Source organism: Apus apus, chromosome 11 (assembly GCF_020740795.1).
Source record: "Apus apus isolate bApuApu2 chromosome 11, bApuApu2.pri.cur, whole genome shotgun sequence".
NCBI classification, from domain to species: domain Eukaryota; kingdom Metazoa; phylum Chordata; class Aves; order Apodiformes; family Apodidae; genus Apus; species Apus apus.
Genome location: NC_067292.1, coordinates 7293289 through 7317302, shown reverse-complemented (window position 1 = coordinate 7317302; position 24014 = coordinate 7293289). Strand labels below are relative to the sequence as shown.

General features: G+C 37.2%; 1 long non-coding RNA gene across 1 annotated transcript in view; it reads right to left on the bottom strand.

The window, feature by feature from the left end:
* Positions 1–513: 513 nt before the first annotated feature.
* Positions 514–24014, bottom strand: part of LOC127389308 (uncharacterized) — a 122515-nt gene continuing 99014 nt past the window's right edge. The window contains exons 3-4 of the long non-coding RNA XR_007890616.1: positions 12395–12605; positions 514–575 (exon numbers count right to left, since the gene is read on the bottom strand). This is a non-coding gene — a long non-coding RNA (uncharacterized LOC127389308). The remainder of the gene's footprint in view (positions 576–12394; positions 12606–24014) is intronic.

Below are 24014 nucleotides of genomic sequence, written 5' to 3'. Positions count from 1 at the left end.
GTAAAGAAAGTCCCTCTCCTAAAAACTGAATGACCATCTTTCCCTTGAGTTCAGGTAGTGATGTAACACAGGCTTCAATTTCAAGCCCAGCTCTTATAATAAAACTTAGCCCTTTGTATTAGGGAATCATGACTAATTTTCCTTGAACTTTTTTCCCATCATATTGTCCCACTGTGTGCAAATGTTTTATGCAACTCTTTTTACTCTTGCAAACAGATGTGTGGTGCAGCTTGGCTATCTGATGCTATTCTCCCTAATAATTTTTTCTACATGATTTAACTTATAAAAAGTCACATAGCCACCAATCTATTTTTCTTGCTCTTCATATGTCTGTTCTTTCTTATTATTTCGATTATTAATAATCACACTATTTTCAAGTTTATTACTGGAATTTAGATTTCACTTTACTGATATTTCTCTACCACCTGCCCTTTAAATATAATTTAAGCCAATGTTTCCTTTTTCTTTTCTTTTTCTCATGGAATAGGGGTTCTATGAAGTATATACCCTCAGACAGCAGAGGATCAGAATGAGAGGAAAGCACGACTCCTTAAGTTGACTTCCAGGAAAACCACCTAAACAAGAGAAGAACATTGAAAAGCAGAAGTCCAGAGGTAAGTAACAGAAAAAAAATAACTTACAAATAGTAGATAGGTAGCTTTAGTCAATTGACACAGGAAACGGAAAAGACAATATGCACCTTTTAGTAAACTAGATGGCCCAGCTCAGCCACTTTATGATTTAACAGTATTACACTTTTACTGAAGTGCAGGGACCAAAGAACATAAGTTCTTTCTTACACTGGAAAGTTCTTCAGACAGCTTCAGCTGGTGTTCTTCCTCTGGTCACACACACACTGAAGCACATTAGGTGTAACAGAATGAAAGAAAAGTCTGTAAGTCTTAAATAATGCCACTAATATCTAATGCCAGCAAAATCTAGTCTGCTTTCATCTAAAACCTGAAACATGAGTTTGGCACAACAGAGAAAAATATAGCAGTCAATGTAATTTAGAAGCTTATGTTAATTTCAGCAATGTTTATCAGCAGTTAAGAGGGACTCACATATAGGAGGAATCAGATTCTCTACAACACCAAAAATTCCTCAGTCCTCAACCTCTCAGAAGCCAAGATACAGAGCTGCATACAACAGTGACCCTACATTATGCCAAAACCCACAGTGCTGTTGAGATGGGATTGGGTGTCGGTGTGTCTGGAAGGGGAATGAAAAGACAGAGGTATTTTGTTTCCAACACTGACAACACTGTCATTTTATGCAGCATTTAATTTTAACATATCACAGCACGAAGCAGGTATATTTTTGCCCCTTTCTATTGTTCCACATTAATATTTCAAGAAAAATCTATTCTCACATAAACATAAAAAAAGCAATAAACAAGTATTTTATTGAGGCTGTGTAGTTCCCAATCATTGAAACTTATTAGACTTGACTTACTTCTCCAGGTAAATCTTTCATAACAGGGTCACACCTTCAACTAGAATACATCAGTACTGCACCCATAGAGGATTTATATCATTGTGATCTATAGACCAGTCTTGCACCATATTTTTCCATATGTAGTTTGCTCAGAACTTGAAAAACGTGGTGACATTGATGTGCATGGGAAAGATGAGAACAAATTATTAAAATAAGCCAGATAACATGACATTTATATTACTTAATAATCTTAATGTAAGGTACAGCTTGATTCAGCATGGCACAGGAGTGCTGCCTTTGGTTGTAGGACTTCTTTCAGCTCACATGCTTGAGAAGTTCTTGGCTGAATGAGGGCTCAGTGCTAAAGGCCTTTATAAACTGCTATTAGTGCAGCCTTTCTATTCAAACTTCTGCTATGGGTTAATGGGTAAAACTCTCTACACTATTAAGATTTCTATGTCACACAGCTTATTTTTAATTGAAAAATGTAAGTTGCATCTTCTAATCACATTTGCTCCTTCACCTGCTTTTTCCTATGTAGAAAGCATATTTAATTATCATCTGAAGCCCTCAGCAGGCTGCAGCTCACCTCATCAGGTTGCACCCGTCCTCCTTCTTTGAGCAATCACAGCACCCAGATGCCAAGCTGTTAAAATAGTTTTCTAGCTATAGCATCTGCCCCTAGATTGATCAAGCAGCTGTGTCTGAGTCAGTTATGTGGTTAAAGGGATAATGGACTGTGCTGTCTGGCCTTCCTGAATGCCAGTTTCTTTTGACTTGCATTTCACAGCAATTTATGCATCCTTACCAGTTGCTCAAAAGGCTTTGCTGCAGTCCACCTTGACTCACTGCAGTTTACAGCAACACAGGGAAGCTCCCAAACCCTTTGTGCTCATGGCTGGACAGTGTCACTGAGAATGTGGGTTACTTCATTTTTTGCTAGATTCCCTGTTTAAACAATAGCAGCACCTATTGTCTGCTGCACAGTCACAGCAGAGCCTTTATGATCATGCTGCCAGACATTCCTCATGATTCTTAGCCACAGCTATTTAGTAACCTTCCTAATATGAATATTTCAATGTTTGTAGCTCTGAATAACATAAAGATTGGTGAGGGGTGAGGAGGGGAGGGGAAGCATCCCTTTCTTCCCCCCACCTCCTTTTTCTATTTTTGCTCTAACAATATTAATTAAATCTTAGGTCCTAGAACCTGAGGTGTTTTTTTTTCTTCTCTAACTCACCCGTACTAGGGACAAAAAAATATTATGAATTTATTGCATATGAGGTAAGGGTTCCGATTTTTATCTTCTCTTTGTATGAAACCAATCTTCTCTGAAAGGATATTTGAATTGAAGAAAATGAGGACAAATATAAATATGGAGTTTCAAACTCTCAGTATAGGTGCAAAGTAATAAACCATTTGATTAAAAAAAAATGAATATATATATATATATATATATAATTTCTGCTGCCAGTTGCTGCACTGATGCACCAACATTTCCTGAAAGGTAAAGAAAACAGTATGTCAAACAGTAAAAAATTCAGAAGAATGACATTCATGTACTGCTAATTTTCTTGAATTCTTTTGTAGTGAAGTCACTCTTCAGTGCTTTCAGTTTTCCCTCCCAGATTTAGGGATAAAAGAACTATTCTCAGACAAAGGAAAATGCTGTGGGAGTACATATTGTACTTCTGATTCCACAAGATGTACGTATGTACATGTTTCCAAGGATCTCATTGGCTTAATAGTAACAAAGCCTAAGGGGCTTATAGAATGCACATCCTATTTATTCTGAGGTTAAACATTTTCCTATCAAGCTGCAGATAATGGTTAATGTACTATAGTAAGTACAATCTCATTATACATTCCTGTGATTTCAATTATTAACATGCTAATATTTTCTATTAATTTTTTAAAATTCAGGGTTTGAATGTAAATTATTGTGTGCCTCTGAATAGATTTTTTAATTAATTATTGAACCTCTGTGACCGTACCAATATTTTATTACCTGTGATTCAAACTTTTTTGCTTTAAAAAACCCCAAAAAACCACCAAATCCCAACCTACAGATTTGGAAGCTTTGAATTTCTGCCACCTCTGGATATAACATGTGTCCATCTGCTCATACACACAGAGTCTTCTACACATATTGCTGATTTTGTAAATAATAACAGAATTTCTAATTTGTATTTATTACTGTTGAATCAGGAACTGACAACAAAATTTGCATGATTACTGTGCCACAGTGTGTGACCATGAGAAAGCGACTAATGTTTAGAAACACTAATGTATCATTAACTAAAGGCCCAAGAAAGAGACCAAAACATGTACATCTCCAGAAAGAAAATTACATGAGAGCAGGAGGTAAAAAAAGGTCTGAAGTGTAGTATTCCAGATTGTACTCTTGAAACACGGAGTAAATTGAGAGTGGGACAAGGGCATAATAGCTTATGGATACTCTAGTTCTGCTAACCTTACTCCTTCCCAGAGCATTCAGGTGTGATTTTGCATGTGGAGCGGACACTAAATCTATTTTTGGAACACTAATTAAGAGAGTTCATACTGACTATTGTAAGCTACAGTAGCCTCTTCAATCAATGGAAAGAAGAGATGCCTTCATCTACTGCTTAGATAAATAGATCATAGATCACTGAATGATTATTCATAAAACTCTGAAGCAGATGGACATCATAAAGAGGTTAGACAATCTGGCTAAGAAGAGACTTATAATTTTTGTATGGCTTAAATTACAAATAGCCAGAATAAATTCTGTGTGAAAGGTAAAAGGGCATGGGCATGTGCAGATGTGTGTGTGTGGGATCAGCAGCTTCTGGTGAGACAGGTTCCCTGTGCATCGGAAGGACTGCTGTCAGTTGTGATTTGCATGCTGTTGCTAGAAGTCAGTCTTGTTTTGTCCCCTTTGGTGTTTCAGCAGGTCCTTTCTGCCCGACTGCTATCACATGGTCTGCCCCCACTGACCATTCACCTCTCCTTTAAATGACCTTTTTGCCATCTCTGGTGTCCTACTGAGGTAATCACATTTCTTGTCCCTCAAATCTTAGCCATTACTTCTGTGGCTATTAACGCCTGATTAAGAAATAGTATTTATATAGTTTTTCTCTGTGGATCTATTCCAAGAATCTGACCAAAGCCAATGAAATTACTTACATGTCTGTAGTACAACATATACCTAACAGCTTTTATGAGTGACTGTGTCTCTCTTTGCCACCCTTTTTTTCATGATATGCTTGTCTTTTTTATACAGCTAGCTCTTCAGGAGACAGATTTGTGGCATTACATACGCTTGATAGTAATTGCAGAAGTAATAAGAATGTAATAATAATGTGGTATTCTAGGTTGCTCATTTTACGCTCCTTTAAATTTGCATTTCTATTTAATTAATCTCTGTAAATCAATCTCTGAAAAGCTGAATAAGAGTCCTTAAAAAAGAAAGTTACCTGTCACAAACCCTAAGCAATCAGTGCCATCACAGCATTTTAAGTGAACTCAGTGTCAGTCCTCAAATTCTTCAGCTTATTGTTGATGCAACTGATGTTTGGCTAAAACCCTGTATTGAGTCACTTTAATTATGCCATAGATGAATTACAATTATTATGTAAATAGAGACATAAAACTAGGCTTATCACATGTAGCTATCTGTTCTAGCAATCAGGCTTTACAAATCCCTCCCTTTTGGAAGTCACTCAAGCTACTGGCTTCACATTTTATTTTCTCTTTGACTTCAGTTACCAAACTGCCAGCAGAATTCCATACACACTGTGGCCTCTCTGTAATTCACACCATTCAAGGGCATGGCAAATTATGATCCATTTGGCCAACTAGGAAGACAACCTTTTTGCTGGTTTACTTTTACAAATATCTCTTCCTTCCACTGTATCTTATATATGTATGTATGTAAGTTTACAGATTTATGTAACCAAATAATTGCAGCATTAGGAAGATCCAAAGACTCATAATAGAGGAAACTTTAGTCACCTGACCAGAGCTTGTAGAACGTGCCAGGTTAACTGACCTCATTTTTGCTAGACTTACTTGTACAGCTCTGTAACTGTGTATCAGAACTGGTCAGCAGGCAGATTTTCTTTTTCACAGAACAAATACGCAACCCCAAAGTAAGCCCCCCAAAAGTCAGAATTTTAGCTGAGTAATGGCAACAGACATAAATCTTAAAGCTGCAATTCTTCATCCATCTGTAAATTACATTATTTCTAGGCCACAGACATCATGGTGGGCATGGTTAGAACCAATGAAGAGAGTAAATGTCGTACTTAATGAATAATGGTGACAGGCACTTCTAGCATTGAAAGGCAGACTGCAACCAAAACCTGCACATTTCCAGCCCCACTGAGCACTGACGCTGAAACCTTGAAATTCTGTAGGCATTAGTCAGGAGCAGGTAAAGCAGCAGCAACAAGAGCCAGTCCTTTTCAGGCTCCCTCTAAATGAGATGAGGATGTTCTCATGCTGTTCTTGCTACTGTGCTAATGTTTCTTGTGATGTCCCTGTAACTCCAGCTTGACAAGCGGACTCAAGCAGTTGCAGACTGACTGCAGCTTCCCCTTCAAAGTGTCCTTGTACATTCATGCCACATCCAGTGGCATGAAAGGAAGCCCTGGCAGAGCACAGCCTGTGCCAAACACTGTAGTTTCTTGTTTCTACTGGACACACAGCAAGTAGTGCTGTGTGAAGGAGTGCATTAGGTAGATGCTTGGATAGCTATAGTGTCAGAGAGAGTATGGCCTTTTTCTTTTGATCTTGGAGACTTATTCCAATAATAATTATATCAATTAAGCTTTTATGGCTTAAGCTCTTAAGTTCTGAACTTGTTTCCAACCTGTAGCCTCATTGATCAGAAGGGCTGAAGTATTATAGTAACTATACAGGTCCTATCAGTACTTAAAAAAAAAAATTATTATTACATTTGGAAATAATCTACTGGAAATACAGGTAAGATCATCCTCATCAATGCCTTTTTATACCAGCACCCTACTGTATTTCTGATGCTGTAGAAAAATGGATCATTTTTGTGACAAAATGCAAAGCTGAACTATTATGTTTTTCACTATAAAGCTGCTGGCAGGTCTGATGTGTGCTGGATTTGAAATGTTTATTGTACTGCCAGAGCAATCCAAAACTAAACAGTTTTACAGAAAATTATACTCGCTAATTATATGCAAAAGGCATCAATTTCTCCTTCAGTGATACTATTCTTACGCCAAGAATAGCCAAATTTACACATATGGATAAAGAAGAGACAGAGCAACAAGCTCATCTCCTCCTTTAAAAACTGGACAACTTCTTTTGCAGATCAAGCTGTTATATAATTAAAGCACTTGACCAAAATCATAGTACTTTCTATAACATATGTGAGAATGCAGAAAGCAGTTTGGAAAGAGAGAGACCTAGAGGGACTGGAAGGGAGCCAAAACGATAAAGAACAATGAGTAGGCTTGCTGGTCTGTTGATCTTGGATTTTCCCTGAGTAACATTTTTTTCTTTTCTGTGAGCTGCTGCAGGTTGTTTTTTCCTTTTACAAATACAAACCCCCTCCCACCCATCTCTCTTTCCTTCTTGTAAGACAAGGACAAGAGAAAGAGGACAAGACAGTGCAGTAATTTAAAATAGAGAATAAATAGGAATGAAAAAAAGAAGTGTTTATTAGTACAGGAAATTGTTTTACAGTTTTATAAATTTAAAACAGGCATATCATATTGCATGGATTATGAAGTGTTATTCTGCTCTATTCAAGAATCTGGACGATTTGCTTTGCAATATTACATGTACTTATACAAGCACACTGTGGATTTAATAGAAAGTAAGGGACTACTTAAGCTGGATATATACACAGAATCGTAGAATAGATGAGGATGAAGGGAGCCTCTGGAGGTCATCTAGTCTGGCCTATAGTAGACCAGACTGACTATAGAGATTGTGGAATAACTATCCTTGATGATACTCAGATGTGACTGGACAAAGCCTTGACCTAACACTCAAATTGACACTGCTTTGATGAACCATACGCAGTTTTACTATCTGGTGTGCTTGGTGTCTCCTTTGGCACTTTGAAGACATGAAAAATTATGCTTTGAAGGATTTGCCAGCTAAATTCTTCCTCTGCAGTTTTGCTGCATTATATATCTCTATTTTCATGCATCCAACTTCTGAATTTTAATATAACTTTCATAGTTTGGAAGGGTGAAAATAATAAAGTGTCACTAAAGCCCCACGGATTTAACAAATGTTATGCTGATTGAGACAATTAGTTCTCTATTAAAGAGTCAGAGAAGTGAACTAAAAAGAGATTATTTTAGTTTTTTAGTTCTCCTTTCACTTCATACATGTGTTCTTCTATGACAGACAGGAGCTAAAACAATTAACAAGGTAAAAGACAGATATATTGCAAGGTACTTTATCAGGGAAATACATTTCAAGTTCCCTCCGTGCTTAATCTTTACATTCAGCTGATGCATGTGAGTTACCTTTGTCTTTTCAAACATGGAGACTTATATGAGACATGTAACAATACAAAGACTAAATGAATACATTTTTGTTTTTATGTAAACCAGATAGCTGACTACATCTCAAATGGAAAACTACTTTGCTGCGTGTGTGCAGGGTAAGGTTGGGGAAACTGTTTAGAAATGATAAACAGACTGGGATTCTCCACAGAAGGAACGTCTGCTAATCCCAGGTACGTATGTAATTCCATACCACATATCTGGATAATTCAATGACAGCAGTGTATTCATCTTCACTCTTGTGAAACAGGAAGCTACTATTCTATCAATTTTTCAAGTAGAAACCAAGGTAAAAGAAATACTAACATAGATGTGGCAATAACAAAAACCAAACCAAAACACCAAATTGCAGCCTTATCAATTGCAGATGACTTTCTCATGCTTTAGTATCTTTTCATAGGTTTTTAGCTGGACCATAGTCTCAGCCAGAAGGGTAATCCCTGTGCTTCCAGTGCATGAATAATGTACCTTTTAATGAAATTATAAAAGTATTAGTGCAGCTTTAATCTTACTCCCGTTTCAAACATGAATATTTTTTGGCATGGTAAAAAAACCACCTCCCTGAAAACACTGTCATGAAACTTAACTTTGCAGGACATTTCAAAAAAAGCAACTAGCTACTTATTATTTAATGGCTGACTATCCTGTGGGAATTACAACCCAAATCGGTCTCAGCAGTAAGCATAATAAGTTTCTAACTTCCAGCCAGTGAAAAGGGAGATACTGCCATTTTCCATGATGAAGTGTCTCCCACTTCATGACTGCAATCAGGTATATAAATACAACATCACTGGGTTTTGCAATGCAAATTTAGTCATCTCTACATAGCGTGTTCAGCGTAAATGTCCTCAAATGCATAAAATGAAGCAGAGTGAACAACAAATACACACAATTTGTTACACAGAGCGTGGAAGGGGTGTTTGCTCAGACAGACTCTGAGCACCATCTGGGAGACAAGTGTTAAATTTTGCAACAGATTGCATAATTTTCATGTAGAATCTGGAGAAAAGCTCTAAATGCTTTAATGGATAGTTAATTTAACATGCGTTTAATCTTTGCTTTGCATCGTTATATAGGCTACGCATATGTTTTGAATGACACAAGTAATAGCATACTACAGTGCTCATCCCTTTGCACCATTTGCTTTATTCTCTTTTCTTCTTGTTGTGTGTGTCTGTGTGCAGGAAATATTTCACCTTACAGAGTTCGTTTTCACAGAACATGGTAATTAATCTTAGTAAAAGCCAAGCATCTACTGCATATGCATGCCATCTGATTGATTAGATTAAAAATTTAATGTTACAGTTCATACATTAGCAATATTTCAGTATAACATATAACAAGGACTGTACTATCAATAATAAGAATCTTTCAAGAACAACTCAAATTAACACCTGAAGCATAAAGGATGACCTTGAGAGAATGAAATGCTTTACCTAAAACACACTGCTTAAAACGCACTTACACTGAGCACCACGTTTATGTGCTGAAAAAGCTGAAGAAAGCACTGCCCTTCAGAATAGGGAAATTTCAGATAAAGAATTTCTCACTAGGAGCATTCTAGAAGTGGTGTACTGTTTAGAAGCACTGTATTAATTTGTAGAGGTTTTGTGGCATTCAACTAAATATATCTGATACACAATAGTAAAAAGCTGTACCTTAGAACTTTTCTCAATTTCCATCTTGCACAAGTTAGTAAGGACACTGGAAGGCATAAACTTGAGGATTCACTTTATTATGGCCAGAAATATAATAAAAATGAGACCATACATATTGCATTAAAGAGGCATGCTGTATTATGTGACATTATTATGACAACATGAAATATCATCCTTCATTTGGATATCTGTTATTCCATATCCAAAAGCAAAATTACATCAGAATACTTCTGCACTGATTGACTTGTAAGGCAATACACTGCAGGATCTTTGAACCTTAAGCAATCATAATGCTTTCAAACCTGCTATGAACTGTGTCAACTGCACGAAGAAATTGTAAAAAATGATGCACTAATTCAATTTAGCACTGGATGAAAACTGCACAATAGCAGGATTAAAGGATCTGAAAATGAAGACAAGTGTTTCTTTATTAACTTCTTGAATTTTGTTCCTTCTGCTTTGTCTGGAATGTCATTTATTTCTAGCTTGGAACTGTAATTTCTGTGGCATGATACAGTGTATACACTCTATATTGCCTCTCCATGTGAGGACATTGAAGTTGTCCCAGGGGCTTAATAAAGTTTATGAAATAAGTTAGCATTCACTATTAATTTTACCCACATAGGCAACAAAGTAAATTAGAAAGAATAAGCATTGTACGATCCTATAAAAGCTGTGGCTTTTAGTCAATGTTAAAAATCAAAAAGGAAAAAACCCAGCTATTTAACTGGCCAAAGATGCATTAAAAAATATATATATACTAAAGCTGCAAATGAAAGGTGCTTGTATGCAGACAAGATACCCCTATTTGTTCCTTGTAAAATGCAATCATTTAAACAACAGGCCTCTTTTGTAACATGGTAATTTTATAGACATCCTTTCTTTTTGTGCCTAAAGAGGTCTGTTTTTTTGTTTGTTTTTTGTTTTTTTTTTCCCCTTGGGCTATTGTGTCTTGTATGTGCATGTGGAAACGTTTCAGATCAGCATGTGTAACCACCATGCCTTTCCTTCAGCAGGAAGTCCAGTCTCTGTCTCAGTGTATAACAAGAGCACTCCATGCCGGTGATCACCAGAACCCAGTGTTCAATTCACAGGCAACATCAAAGCAAGTAACAATCAAAAAGAAACAAGCCTGGAATGATTTAAAGAGATGGGTAAGCCTAATAAATAAATATATATATAAAATATATAGAATTCTGCTCCAGGGGAGTAATTGTACTTTTGTGTATGAATCTATAAAAGGAAAACCTCCTCTGAATTCTTTACTCTGAGGGCTTAGCCAGTGTCAATTAAATTCAGTCTGGACATCTAAAAATAAAGTTGGTAATAGACAGAAGTGTACTCTTCCTCTGCTATAGAAAACTGTCTTTGTGCCAAATGGTAATATATTTGATCACACTCATTTTTTTTACTTAATCTTAACTGGGAAAAGATTGATGCAAAATTCTATTTGGCACTTTTTGTGCCTAAAGTGCAGGACAGTGTGCTCCTAAATGCACGCAGTGGTTCTGACTATCAAGTCATCCAAACCAAGGCATCTCCTGGAGCTCCTCCTCTTCTGCTGGAGCTCCTCCTCTTCTGCTGGAGGCTTTCCTGCCAGTGGCAGCAAGTGATGTGCCCTGTGTCTGCTTTCAGCACAGTCAGGATGCAGTTATGGCTGGTTAACTTTGCTCTGGAGAGCAGTCTGAGGTCCCCCAGTTTAAGTGTATGCATGGCACTTTTCACAGCTAGAACAATAGTTGCTTGCCCGTCACAACAAATACATTAAAAACTGACATGCAAGAAAAACTGTAGCAATCCAAAGTAAAACAGCAACTTGAGTGATGATCTGCAGTGATACCGTAACTAACCAAGAAGTCTCAAGCTTTAGTGACTCAACTGTAGCTTGCAATATGTGTTTTGAAGAATTTAAACTTTCTTTTCCTCTGCTTTCCTATCTCGAGTAGTAATTATATGAATTACTACTCCCTTCTGAACTCATGGTGACGTGATCCCAAAGCACAGAAGCTACAATTATACATTAAATAATTCTGTATGATTTTCTATCTAATATATATGATATATTGGATATTATACATTATATACATTTTATTATAAGATATAAATATTAGAATATAATTATATAATAAATTATATATAATATCTATATAATGCCACAAATGGGTATCATAAGGGGGAAATATTTTAAAGAAATATTAAGATTATAACTACTTAATTATGGAGAGAAAATTGACTGAAGTAGCAAGGAAGAATTTAAAACCTGTGTTTTATAAACCCCTCATGACTGAGGGCCCTCCCTTCTTTCCTGCCTCCCCCCTCCCTCTTTCCCTCTATCCCCTTCCTTCCCCTTATCTTCATTGCATACTTCCTCCTAAGTAAATAGCTTTTTCTTAGTAACACTTTGAACTCAAATTTTCTCTGAATCTTCAAAATATTTCTACAATAGGTTCAGACCTTATGTTGCCCAGAAACTGTCAAAACTTAATTTTTGTCCTGGAATCATAAACTATTAAAACTTGTCATCTTTAACCAGACACAAAGAATGACAAGTAAACAGTTAACTAATTTTCGAGAGATGAACATAACATGCTGCAGATATGCCATAACACTGAAATGCCTCTTCTAGCTAAATACAATTAAACACCCTACCCAGATAAATGGGCAGATTGCAGCTCCCAGGAAATAATGCCTTTTGCTCTACTATGGAATAAAAATGTTCTCATTTGTAACTCATTGACTTCAACCTGCTCAAAAACTTACCTGCTGGAAACTGCTGCAGTTGCTAGTTGGTCTCAGGCCAAATAACAGCAAGAGTATCGAGACAGGCTTCTCACTCAGAGGTAAAGCAATCTAGTCAATACATCACTGGGGAAACTTTGAAGAACTGAGCTCCATTACTTGCTTGGCTGAGGGCTGAACTGATGGCAAGTCACAGCTCTGCTATTTCCATAAAATGCCTAAGATTTTCCATCTGTAACAAGGGAATAAGATTATTGTTAGTAATATTTCTTAAATGGTATTTGTATGGTGCTTTGCAAAGCCCCCATGGGAGTGGTGGTGTTTTTTCCAGCAAGTAACTAGCTCATGTGACAGAGAGAGAATGCATTTGTCTCATCCTTCAGGTCTCAGTTTGGAACTAAGAGCCACAAGTGCTGATATCAGTAGGAAGGCAGTGACCTTCCAGACATGAAGGATGACTTCCAGCTCTGTGCACCCCACTACCTTTTCACCACCACCAAGGTACTTAGATAGGAGACATTCTCTTAGATTTTTCAGAAGAGCCCTTTTGACAAATCCAGCCAAAATACAAATCCTTTTTATATAGTTACAATGGCTTTTTTAAAGGAAAATTAAGACTGTATCAGCTTGAGAGGAAGTGCTTTAATAATTTAAAATGAGTAAGTACTGAGGCTTCATAAGCATTTACCTTCTGCTTCTAGTCAAGGAGAATGAACAGTTAGTAATTCTAAGTGATATGAGAAAAAAATCAAGCATTTATTCAAAGGTTATGCAATTACTTTAGTAGATATTTTTCTTCTGTGACAATAATGAGATGATATTTTACACAAATATACTAAATAACGAATATTGTGAATGCAACTATTTTAAGAAATTGTACTCAGAGGAAAAAAAAAAACAAACATTTACTTGATCTTAGGTGTCATTCAAATTTGCTGTGGAAGAGGAAATCTGATGTATAAAAATACTACATAGTCAGCTGACAGGAAGTAATTTTTAAGCTTCTGTGACCAATACTAATACACTGAGGAGGTGGGAAGTGTACCCAACCAGAGCACATACTATTGAACAAATCATGGTCAAGCAGCTCATTGGTTTCTTACATAAAGCAAAGATGCTTTTCAAATTCAAATGGATCCCTGGGTCCTCAGATTCACACTGTGCATGAAAGAGCACAACATAAAATCTCTGATATCCTGATTTTTGTCAGTAGTGTCTGACCAGAATAAAGGTCTACTTGACTCCAAGAAAGGGAGGTAGTCATTGTTCTGCTGAAATCTACGCTTAAATATGCCTTGTTTGCTTATATACCCAAATGAAATGCATCCATAGACCCTTTTTATCTTGTATCCTTGAAAACAAAGAAGTTTACAACAGGAAAGAGGATCCTCGATGCTGAAAGGTAACTCAGCTTACAGTTTTCCTAGTAAAATCAATGCTTCTAGAAACCCAGGGTTTGCAATTTGCATTGATCTCATCCACCCCGTTTCACGTGACAGCCTCTCTGAAATACTGGGATTGAGTAACATGCTGCTAGTATGAAGGGAATAGAGAAGGGGTAACCTTTGCTGCTTGAGTAAAATGCAGAATGACATAGCATCCAGTTCAGCCTCCTTTAGGGTGTTTAAGACACAGAACTCATTTTTCTGGATGAAAAGCAGACAGTGACACTGCCAGCAGCAACTGTGTCAGCTCAGGTTCTCCCAGCAGGAGGGACATACAAGGTGGCTGGAGAGGCAAACACAACAGATGCCACAAATGGAAGTGCTCATTTAGAGCACACATTTAACTAGATAAAATGAGGCATGGGGCATGTAAAAGTTAACAGTGACTCTTCAAAACATAATGAATATAACTGATCAATAATGAAAAATACAGAAAAATTAAGATCGGTTAAAAGTGAAGTCCCAGCTTGCATACAGAGCATCCCTAGACAGATGTGGAGAAATCCTGAATAGCTCAGTTTGGTATCTTAACCACAAAAACATTCAAGAAGAATTAAAACATAGTTTAGGGAAGTAAGCAAGGAAAATGTTTTGAGCAGAAAAACCTTTCTGCTCCCAGAATACCTTAATACCTTACACAGTAATTACATTACAAGTCACAGTTTAATCAAAAAGTTTTATATCCTTTTTTACATCTATGCCCATTAAAACAGTTTTTCTATTGTGTCTATTTTTAAAGGAAAAACTACACTTAACAGTTTTCAGCAACCCAAGTATCAGAATAAACTAGATAAAGAAAAAAAAAAAGAATTTTGAAGGGACATGCACAATACGAAATACATTCTACACAGTGCTGCAAAGGATGAGTTTCACTTGGTTGAGTGCCAGAAGAGAGATGCAAATAGCTTAAGGTGGTCCATAATGAAGATTACAGGTGGCACTTAAATGTCATTGTTTCCATGACTTGTTCCAGTTAATGAGTGCACTGGGGTTAAAAAATACTGTTCTGTCTGCTGCAGTGTGTTTGTGATTGGGGCAGATTATGTCTGTCAGAGAGACAGAACTACAGGCAAATACAGCGAGATGCGCCAAGGCACTTCACTGCACTGCTGCTACATTGAGCTCATCTGGTAAATCAGTTTTCAGACCACCAGAGTCCTAGGCTGAGCCTCAGGTGTGTTGAAGGATGCATGCACAGCTATTCTGGGTCCTCCTGCATGGGAAATTCTGCTAATTGGGTAAACCCACTCTAGTGTGCAGGTACCAACTGGCAGACATAAATTTCACAATGAAAGAGATCCATAATTTTCAAATGTAACTAACAATTTGTGACACTAAAGCAGCAATAGGAGCCAAGATGTTGGCAGTTCTTGCCATCTCTTTCAAGCTCAGTAACTAAAATTTGCATTTGTTTTTCTTCCAAAGGAAGTTACTTATTTTATAAAGTAGGCAATTAATATGTGCAGTTTATTTGGAACAATTTTATCTTTAAGCAAGCCTAAGTCTCTGAAGAGTTTAGTGCTGTCTCTCTTAAGAACCTAAATAGTATTTAATTAATACTGCATCAAACCAGAGAAATGTCACACACACAACAGAGATCTGAACTGCCTCAAAAAGGGTAAATAACATATTTGTTATAAAGGAAGTGCAGATGATGGAAGTACACAAAACTATGGGTACACAGACATGGTAAAAAACCTCACTTATTTAAATTTTCTACTGGTGACCAAGGCAGTGCACTTCAAACGCACAAAGGCTAACAGCTTATCAACACACAGTGTAACTGTCCATTGTCATTCATGATCCTTGGTTAAATAGCTACATCTCCCTTGTCCCATGCATACCCCTCATGAGGCTCCTGCGATGGGAATTTACCATTTCTTCCTTTTTAGACCAGGTCCTGGGCTACAATACCCACGATATCAATCATTCTTACCCTGGAGGGTAAACTCCACAAAGAAGTCTCTGCATGGCGGAGGTAGTGCCAGAATGACATCTTTAGAAGGAAAGTTTTATTTGGCATTTGGCTGTGGGTATAAATATTTAAGGCAAAACTAAAAAGAAAAAAGGGACAGAAAACTGGAGGGGAGATTTTTACTCTCTGTTTTAAGCACTGGTAGGGAGTAGTAAACTCAGTAGGGGTAGCTTTTCCAGATACCCTAAGTTCGTCATCTTGGTTCCCCTGTGGCAGACTTGACAAGGAAAGCCAACGGGCAGATGAAGAAACATTAACCTGAGGTGGTACTTTCATAACAGATTGTGCTGAGGATACCAGTTCAAACTCCAAACAGCTTATTGCTGTGGTAGCACAGTGCTAGCTCTGAGATAAGACCATCTGCCTCTCAGCGGCACACATTAGGCAGCTCAGCACCATGTTGATGTAAACATACTGCTGTAAGTTCTGGAAGCAGCTCCTGCATAGCTGCTCTGTGCTCCACTGTGCAGCAAAGATTGGCCCTCTCTTGATAAAAATCTCCTCTTAAAATCTTGTCACTTTTGTTTTTGGGGGGGTTGTTTGTTTTTGGGAGGGAGTCCTTAATCGCTTCTTGTCAGAAAAGTTTCATAGGCTGTCTGGGAAAGGAGGTTCTGAGGTTGATTCTTAATAGTTCTTAAGTGTCACTTGATGGATGGCTGTCTGAAACCATATCCTCCTTCCTGCTGATATTTCCAACCAAACCCAAGCGATACAAAATGTTTCAGAATCCCAGCAATCATCTATTAGCAACCAATTATTACACCGCACTCCAGGTCTTTTGCAGTCATCTACAACACAACTAACCCTGTATAGTATTTGAAAAGGATTAGACATTGTACAGATAATATGCATATTTGCTATTTTATTAGATATGAGAGAAAGGGAAAGAGACCCTGAAACCAGGATTCACTGTCAGGACTTAAAATTAAAATTCCCTTATCAGTGGATTACTGGGGCAGGGTGATGGACTGACTCTAGGTGACCTCTTGAAGGTCCTTTTTAGGTTTAGAGTTTTGCTCATCCCTGTCATCCCTGCCCTGGTTTCTAAAATAAACAGTTTTTTTTAATTTCTGTGAAGCATCTGTTACTGTGCATTGCCAAAGGTAATATAATGCAGAAGCTGAACTACAAGTCCAGCCTTCTAAGACAATTCCTATATTCTTTTTGGTCATTTTAATAAAACAAAGAAATTGAGAACTCATTTTGAAATTTCCTATTCACCAAGAAAACACAATTTTAAAAATACAACTTGAATTTTATGAGGATAATTAATATAAAATATTATATAGGCAGAAGCTGCTCTATTTCATTCAGCTTCTGGAGAAAAATAATTATTCTCTTTACAATTTGAAGTGCATTTGTATTCCTTCCAAATAGTCCTATTACAACAAATGAAGTACTCACTATACATCTTTTTCCTGCTGCTTTTCAACTTACATTTAATTTTCACATAGATTTATTTATAACAATTCTCAATGTGACTCAGCCAAATGATGAATTTATGGAAGGTTTACTATATGTGTAATCTACTTGAAGTTAAAAATGGCTACTTTGTAATTCTGTGCCTAAATGAAATCACCCATTGTAGCCAGCTATTGTGCATCCATTTAAAGCCTATTTCTTAATGCACATATTCAATCTTTAACTGTAAGAAAGCACAATGCAAATATGTTGCTAACTGAAAAGTGTATATATACATATATAGCATTAGTGTTAGGCAAATGTTTTAATTTCTTTCTTCTGCTCTCGAGCCTTCCTGAGCTGTACATATCCATGGGTGTGTATCTTTTTGTACTGCAGAGAACACACCATACATGTTGACAATGTCTTTTTTTTATTGCTCATAATACCTGACTGTCTCTGCACAATTTTAAGTACTTTGAATTTAAGAAGAAAAGTTAAATCAAATTCATGTTTCAGAGCATAAAAATACTCGTAATGACATCTCACTGCAGAAAAGGTACTGATAATAGAACAGACTGGGTGAGAACTCTGCCTTACGCAAAATACTCTTGTGTTTTCTAGTCCATCATTGGCATATAATCAGCAGTTACATCATAGTTAAGTCTAAAATCAGCCTATATATGATAAAGAACACGTGAGTTCAGCATGAGATGTTTGTAAGTTCACTAGTTTAAGAGTGGGCTCCAAAATTTTCTGAGAATGTGTCACTGAGGATCCAAATGGCTACCCAGCATGGAGGCGCACACAACCCACTTTTTAATATTCAGGAGTTTTGATCAAGTTATCCAACTAAATTTGATCATGAAAAAGTTCACTTTTCCTACCCAAATATATAAAAATTGAGTATTAATTATCTATCTGTATCACCACAACTGTGTACCAACTACAGACTTAGTTTCTAATGCTTTTTCCTCACAGTTCTGGAAGAGGCCTGTATTTCCCCCTGCAGTAGTACTTTATGCTTATGTATTTGGTACTGTCCTGATTCTTACAGATTCTTAACCGTCTTTGCAAGAATACACAGGAAGGTGTAATTCCACATCCTCAGAGATCCCTAGGCTTCCGAAGCCAGGCTGTATTCCACAGTTTGCACTATAGTCCATCCACCATGCACATTAGACTTCAGATTTATAAATTACTGAGACTACTTTATTCCTTCTTTAAACGAGACCCAAAAAATCACTAACTGTTTCATCTTCTTTTCCCACTATTTTCATTTTTGATGTTAAAAGGTGTGACAGCTGCACGCGAAGGAGCTGGGCTTACAATGGAATTACAAGAAGGTGAGTGAACATGCCAGCTCCTGATAACTGTCTCTGTGTCTGCCTTTAACCCCCAGCACCTTAAGGGAATGGCAGCAGAGCTGGGGCAGCTCCTGCCTGAGGGGTTACCTAACACACCTGCATTTCAGGAACGATGCTGAACCCTGTCTGCGGCCACAGGCTGTTTCACTCAATGTAAGATCATACCCTGCTTCACCCTACAACAACTTCTTCATGACTGCGATGTTACTTTTTGATAAAGGATTAATGGAGTGCAGCAAATACTCAGGTGTTGATTATAAGGACTCATTTTTCATTGTTAGTATCCCCTGCCTACTATTAAGCTATGCAGCACAGTAAAGTCTGGAATTTAAAGCAGCACTATGTTAAAAAAAACAGAATTCAGAACTCTCTTGCTTCTTGTTGCTTTGCTTACTTTAAACCACAGAGAATGTACAGAGAAAGAGCTAAAAAGTTTTGATTTATGATTAAGCCACAGATTTTAACCAGATCCTGTTTTATAATCCTTTAATCTATCAGAAGTTTCCACCACATGTATTGTATTGCTACAACAGTCCATCAAAAGAATGGCTTTACATCAACCAGCATCTCCTGAACCATGGTACAACGGTGTGTGGAGTTCACAACAGTTTAACTACTGACCCTCTCCAGTTTGGTTTGGTTCCCCACACAGCAGCACAAGGGGTTGCTTTCTTTGGAGAAATGATATGATACAATATGATTGATATGGTATGACACAATATGTATCATCTCATATCATAGAATGGTGTGAATCAGAAGGGACCTTAAAGATCATCTAGTTCCAGCCCCCCTGCATGGGCAGGGACACCTTCCACTAGCTCAGGATTCTCAGAGCCTCATCCAGCCTGGCCTTGAACACTTCCAGGGGTGAGGCTTCCACAATTTCCCTGGGCAACCTGTTCCAGTGTCTCACCACCCTCACACTGAAGAATTTCTTCCTAATGTCCTAATGTCTAACCTAAATCTCCATTTTGATCCATTACGTCTTGTCCTCTCACTACAAGCCCTTATGATGTACTATTCCAAAGTAATACTGATGACTGGACTTACATGAAAGCCCAGAGAGTTTTTGGATTCTTCCAAAGGCTCATAAAATCTCTGAAGTTGATCTTCTGTATTCAGTGAAATGGAAGGTGGAGAAAGCATTTGGTCTTTGTTATTTTGAAATGAGCTAGTGAACAGGGCCTGCCATAAAAAGAGCTTATGAATAAAGGAATGTATCTGACAAATAAGTTAATGGTCACATGGACTGAGCCCAAATTCTTGATCAATGAATTATGTAGACTGCTTTGTTTAGGCTTTGGCAAATCAATAGTCCATTTTGTTAAACAAGTAAAATAGATTTTTTTGTGGGGGTGCTCTGGATTAATTTTTAAATATAAAGTGTCAAACAAATAAAATGTGCAAGGGTGCTTGAGAGTATTTTTGCAGCTCTTGAAATTTCTTTGCTTCTTTGTATTTATTGTCTTGTTAGTCTTCTTACCAGCTGACAAGACACAGCAGATGACCAGATACAGGAAAGAAACAGTAAAATTTAAAAAACTATATTGTAACTACAGAGCTGTGAAAGCGCTCATAACTGCAGACTTATTAGTATGGTATAATTCTGTCACTACATTAGATTGCTGTTAAATGAAGTGAGATTGGTAAATAGTAGGACACTCTCCATTTGGTTCTCTCCCCGGGCCTGTACCACCCAGCACATAAACAGTTTTTCTTATTTTGTTTATCATACTAAGTTGAAATTCCATTTGATGCAGGTGACTACATTGTCCCTCATTGACCTGCCACACCTGTAGTAGGCAAGGCAACTCCAGTATGTAGTTGCTTTGTTGGTTTTTTAATGATAGAAAGCACAAAAGTCAAGATTTCTGAAGGGATTTAGGTACATGCAGACAGACCCTGCTCAAGTGCTAATAAAAAAATTTAAGCTGGATGGTAGAAAGTTTCAATCCAGCAGCAACACTATGCCAAATCCGCAGGAAGAGTTTTATTTAGGTAATTAACATGGGTTCCTAACAGTAGAATGGGTAAAACTGGTATCTGTATTTCAAGATAACTTTACTCCTGCAATATCAGATGTATCAATAGTACAAATACCAGATTCTCTTATGATTCTTGCCCCCACAGCATTTTCAAAATGGATAGAGATGAGGCAATTCACTCCTGCTGAAAGGCAGTGGAATCCTCCTACCCAGTTTACATTCTGCTCAAGTAGTTTTGTGGATCACATCAGAAATGTATGTGCACTTCGAATGCCATCACAGTTCCCTAATTCTGGCCCCAAAACGTTGAGTCAGATCTGGTATCATAAAGCACATGAGAATTGCTGAATTTGGACCTGTCCTCTTGCTACAGAAAACTACTGAAATTCCTGGCTCTAGGGCTCAGCGAGTGAGAAAAACTCTTATGTGGGAGAGAACAAAAAGTTTCTAACCTCGTCAAGAAAATGACAGTGTCCTGCACTTGATATTGCCTGAACAATATTCCTGAAACACTGCTGCTAGACAGATCTAAGTACAGACAAAATGCCAAATGTGATTACATAGATCAAAGCTGTCTGCTTCTACAAAGCTCTGAGTGCTCACAGCTCACATTCTCAAAATTAGATTTGTGGCTAAGTGGAATTTTTTCATTATCATAGCAATTTGTTTTGGGTACTTAACAATGAATTTAGTGGTCTAACTTTAGGTAGCCAACATTGAAAGCTTTGGTTTTCTGAGAAGAGTTACTGCTGCTTAGATTCTCATAGTTAATATCTTAAGTGGTGTATTTTCTTAAGGAGCATGTTCAGAACCAACTTCCAGCAGGAAAAAAACACCACTACCGAGAGATGGATAAGAAATGATACCCCTTCCCCTAGCCCTGTTGATTACTGGCCTTTCATCAAGCTTATATATGCAAATGCTGCCCTGCCAAAAAAAAAAAATGACACTGGGACTTTAGTAAGAAAGCTGAACAAGAAACTGCTGTCTGAACTATGAATTAAGCATTCTGTATGGTCACTGCATTGAGTCAGTGAAAGAAAAGAAACCAAATATTCTTCAAAAGATAAATTATTGTCCCCTGAAATGGTTTATGTTCCCTCAGTTATTTGTAGCAAGTGATTGAAAGTCAGGTAGAGGGCAGAAGCTATTGAACAGATCTCTGGGGAATCTTCCAGGTTTGGTCTGTTAAAAATCTTCACAAGTATATCAGAAAATTCTGTACAGAGTAGGACAAAATGGAGCAAAAGAACCTAAATCCAAATCAAGGATTGCAAGAATGTGCAAGCTTGAAGACTGTTAAAGGAGCTAAATTCTGTGTGATGGTTTGTTATTTTAAGCCTGAGCTGTGTTATTGGAATGCTAACGATTACTCATTCATAGAAGAGAAAACAAAGCAAGACACTGCCAGCGAGTAAAAAATAAGCTTATTCACGAAGTACAGTATGTATTTTGCAAAGCTTTTGGCTTCATATTCTCAGGCTGAGACCACCCAGATGCAAAGACAACAGCCTTTCCATTTAAACAGAATCTAAGGCCTCATAGTACTTCTTAAAATCAGTAATTTTTTCCTATTCTAACATTCTTCCTGATTGCAGATTCACACAATTACTGAAGGTCTTTTTTTAAATCCAACTAGAGCTCGATATTAACACTGGCATAGTTACTGTCCTATTCTTTATGAACTTAGGATAAAATGTTCTAATGAAAATCAATAAGGGCATTTCCCCATTGTGTGTCTGAAAGCAAGAACAAAGAAATACAGATAAAATGATTATGATTTCACAAGTGATTAGTATGATTTAAGTTATAAAGTAGTAACTTCATGCAGAAGCAGGTTTGTTTTTTTAAAATAGCATTTAAATTTCTCTTTCATTTGTCTACAAATACCTCCATTTTGGCTTATCTTTTATGCAGCTGTGTCAAATCACAACTATGCTTTTAGACTGATTCAAGCTGTTAGCATCACCTCCATGAACAGGAGATGCAATGTTACTCATTCCCTGCAGTGCTGCCAAGGAGACTCAAGCGTCATGTGTTGCGGCACCTGGAAGTTCAAACACAAATTTCCCCCTATCCACTTCAGTGATTAGTAGAAGAATGCTTTAAGAACAAAATGACATTTCAGAGATGTCCATATACAAAACACTAGGTCTTACAGGAAAACCAGCAGAATTAAAGTTAAATCTACAGAAAGGTTAAGAGATCTTAAGCAATAAAAAGCCTGAATTGTTCGGATGGCCAAGTTGGAATGTGCGACTTGTTTCACTTACACAAGCTTACAAGAAATACTACCATGACCCTATTTTTACCCGATTTTAAAGCCAGTGAAAATACCAGCTCTCAACTTAAGGTTGTACATATCCATGACCAGGACTTCTACAGTCTACCACAGTATAAATAATAAGTTGTTATTATAACCTTTCTATAATGTTAAAGATAGGTAAAGACACAGCACTAGGTTTCACTGGATGAAACACAGCGTAAATTTATGTTGCATTTCCAAAAATAAGGATATATTTCCAAAAATATTCATTCTGGTCCAGTGCTGACAACGCTGAGACCCTAACACTTTAATTTTACATTTATAAATTTAATGTACTTGTTGTCATATAGATACAATGGCTGACATGCACCAGAGAACACTCAGTAATCTGGTAAAATCAGATAAAGCATTCTGCTGGGAACTGTGGGTTCAAGTCATCGCATACAAAGAAATTAACTGGGATTAGTCTCTTACTTCTCCGGTAATTGTCCAAAAACTCATGGTGGCAGAAGATAGAGGGCACTGTATACTGTGAAGTAGATCTACAGAAATGTGACAACTGTAAGAGAAGTAACAGTATACATAGTATTTTCTTTAGGAAATAAAAATAGCTTTCAGATTAAATGCAGTGATGCTTTGACTCACTCAAGCAGTCTTTGTGACAGTGTGGAGTAAGAGCTGTGGATGGCCATAGGAAGAGTGCAACATGGAAATCTCCAGTTCAGAGAAAGCTTGAATTGTAATAGAAAGCAAGTTGGCTGCATCTGTCCCCAAGACAAAGATTTAACTCATCATTGTTACAAAATGAAAAATTTAAGAAAGCCCCAAGAGAAGAATTTTCTTATTTTATTCAAACGAAGCTTCCATCTGAAGACACATATGCCACCATATGGGATCCATTTCAGGCATTCATTAGGAGAAGAATAATTAGACTAGCATCATACCAGGAAGAAAAGAAGAGGCCCAGAGGATAATTGCTTTAGAAACAGAAATAAAAGACCTTGAAACTAAATTTGCTAGGAACAAGTCTATGAAAAATGAAAAAAAAAGAAAGACCTTATTTATGGGAATTCTGAATTCAGTTATCAAGGAGAAGAGGAAAAAGGGCATGCCTAAGACAGGATTATTTTTGGCTTGGGGAGAAGCTGATACACTATTATTTTAATGATTACAGAAAGTATGTAGTCTCAGATTTCAGCCAT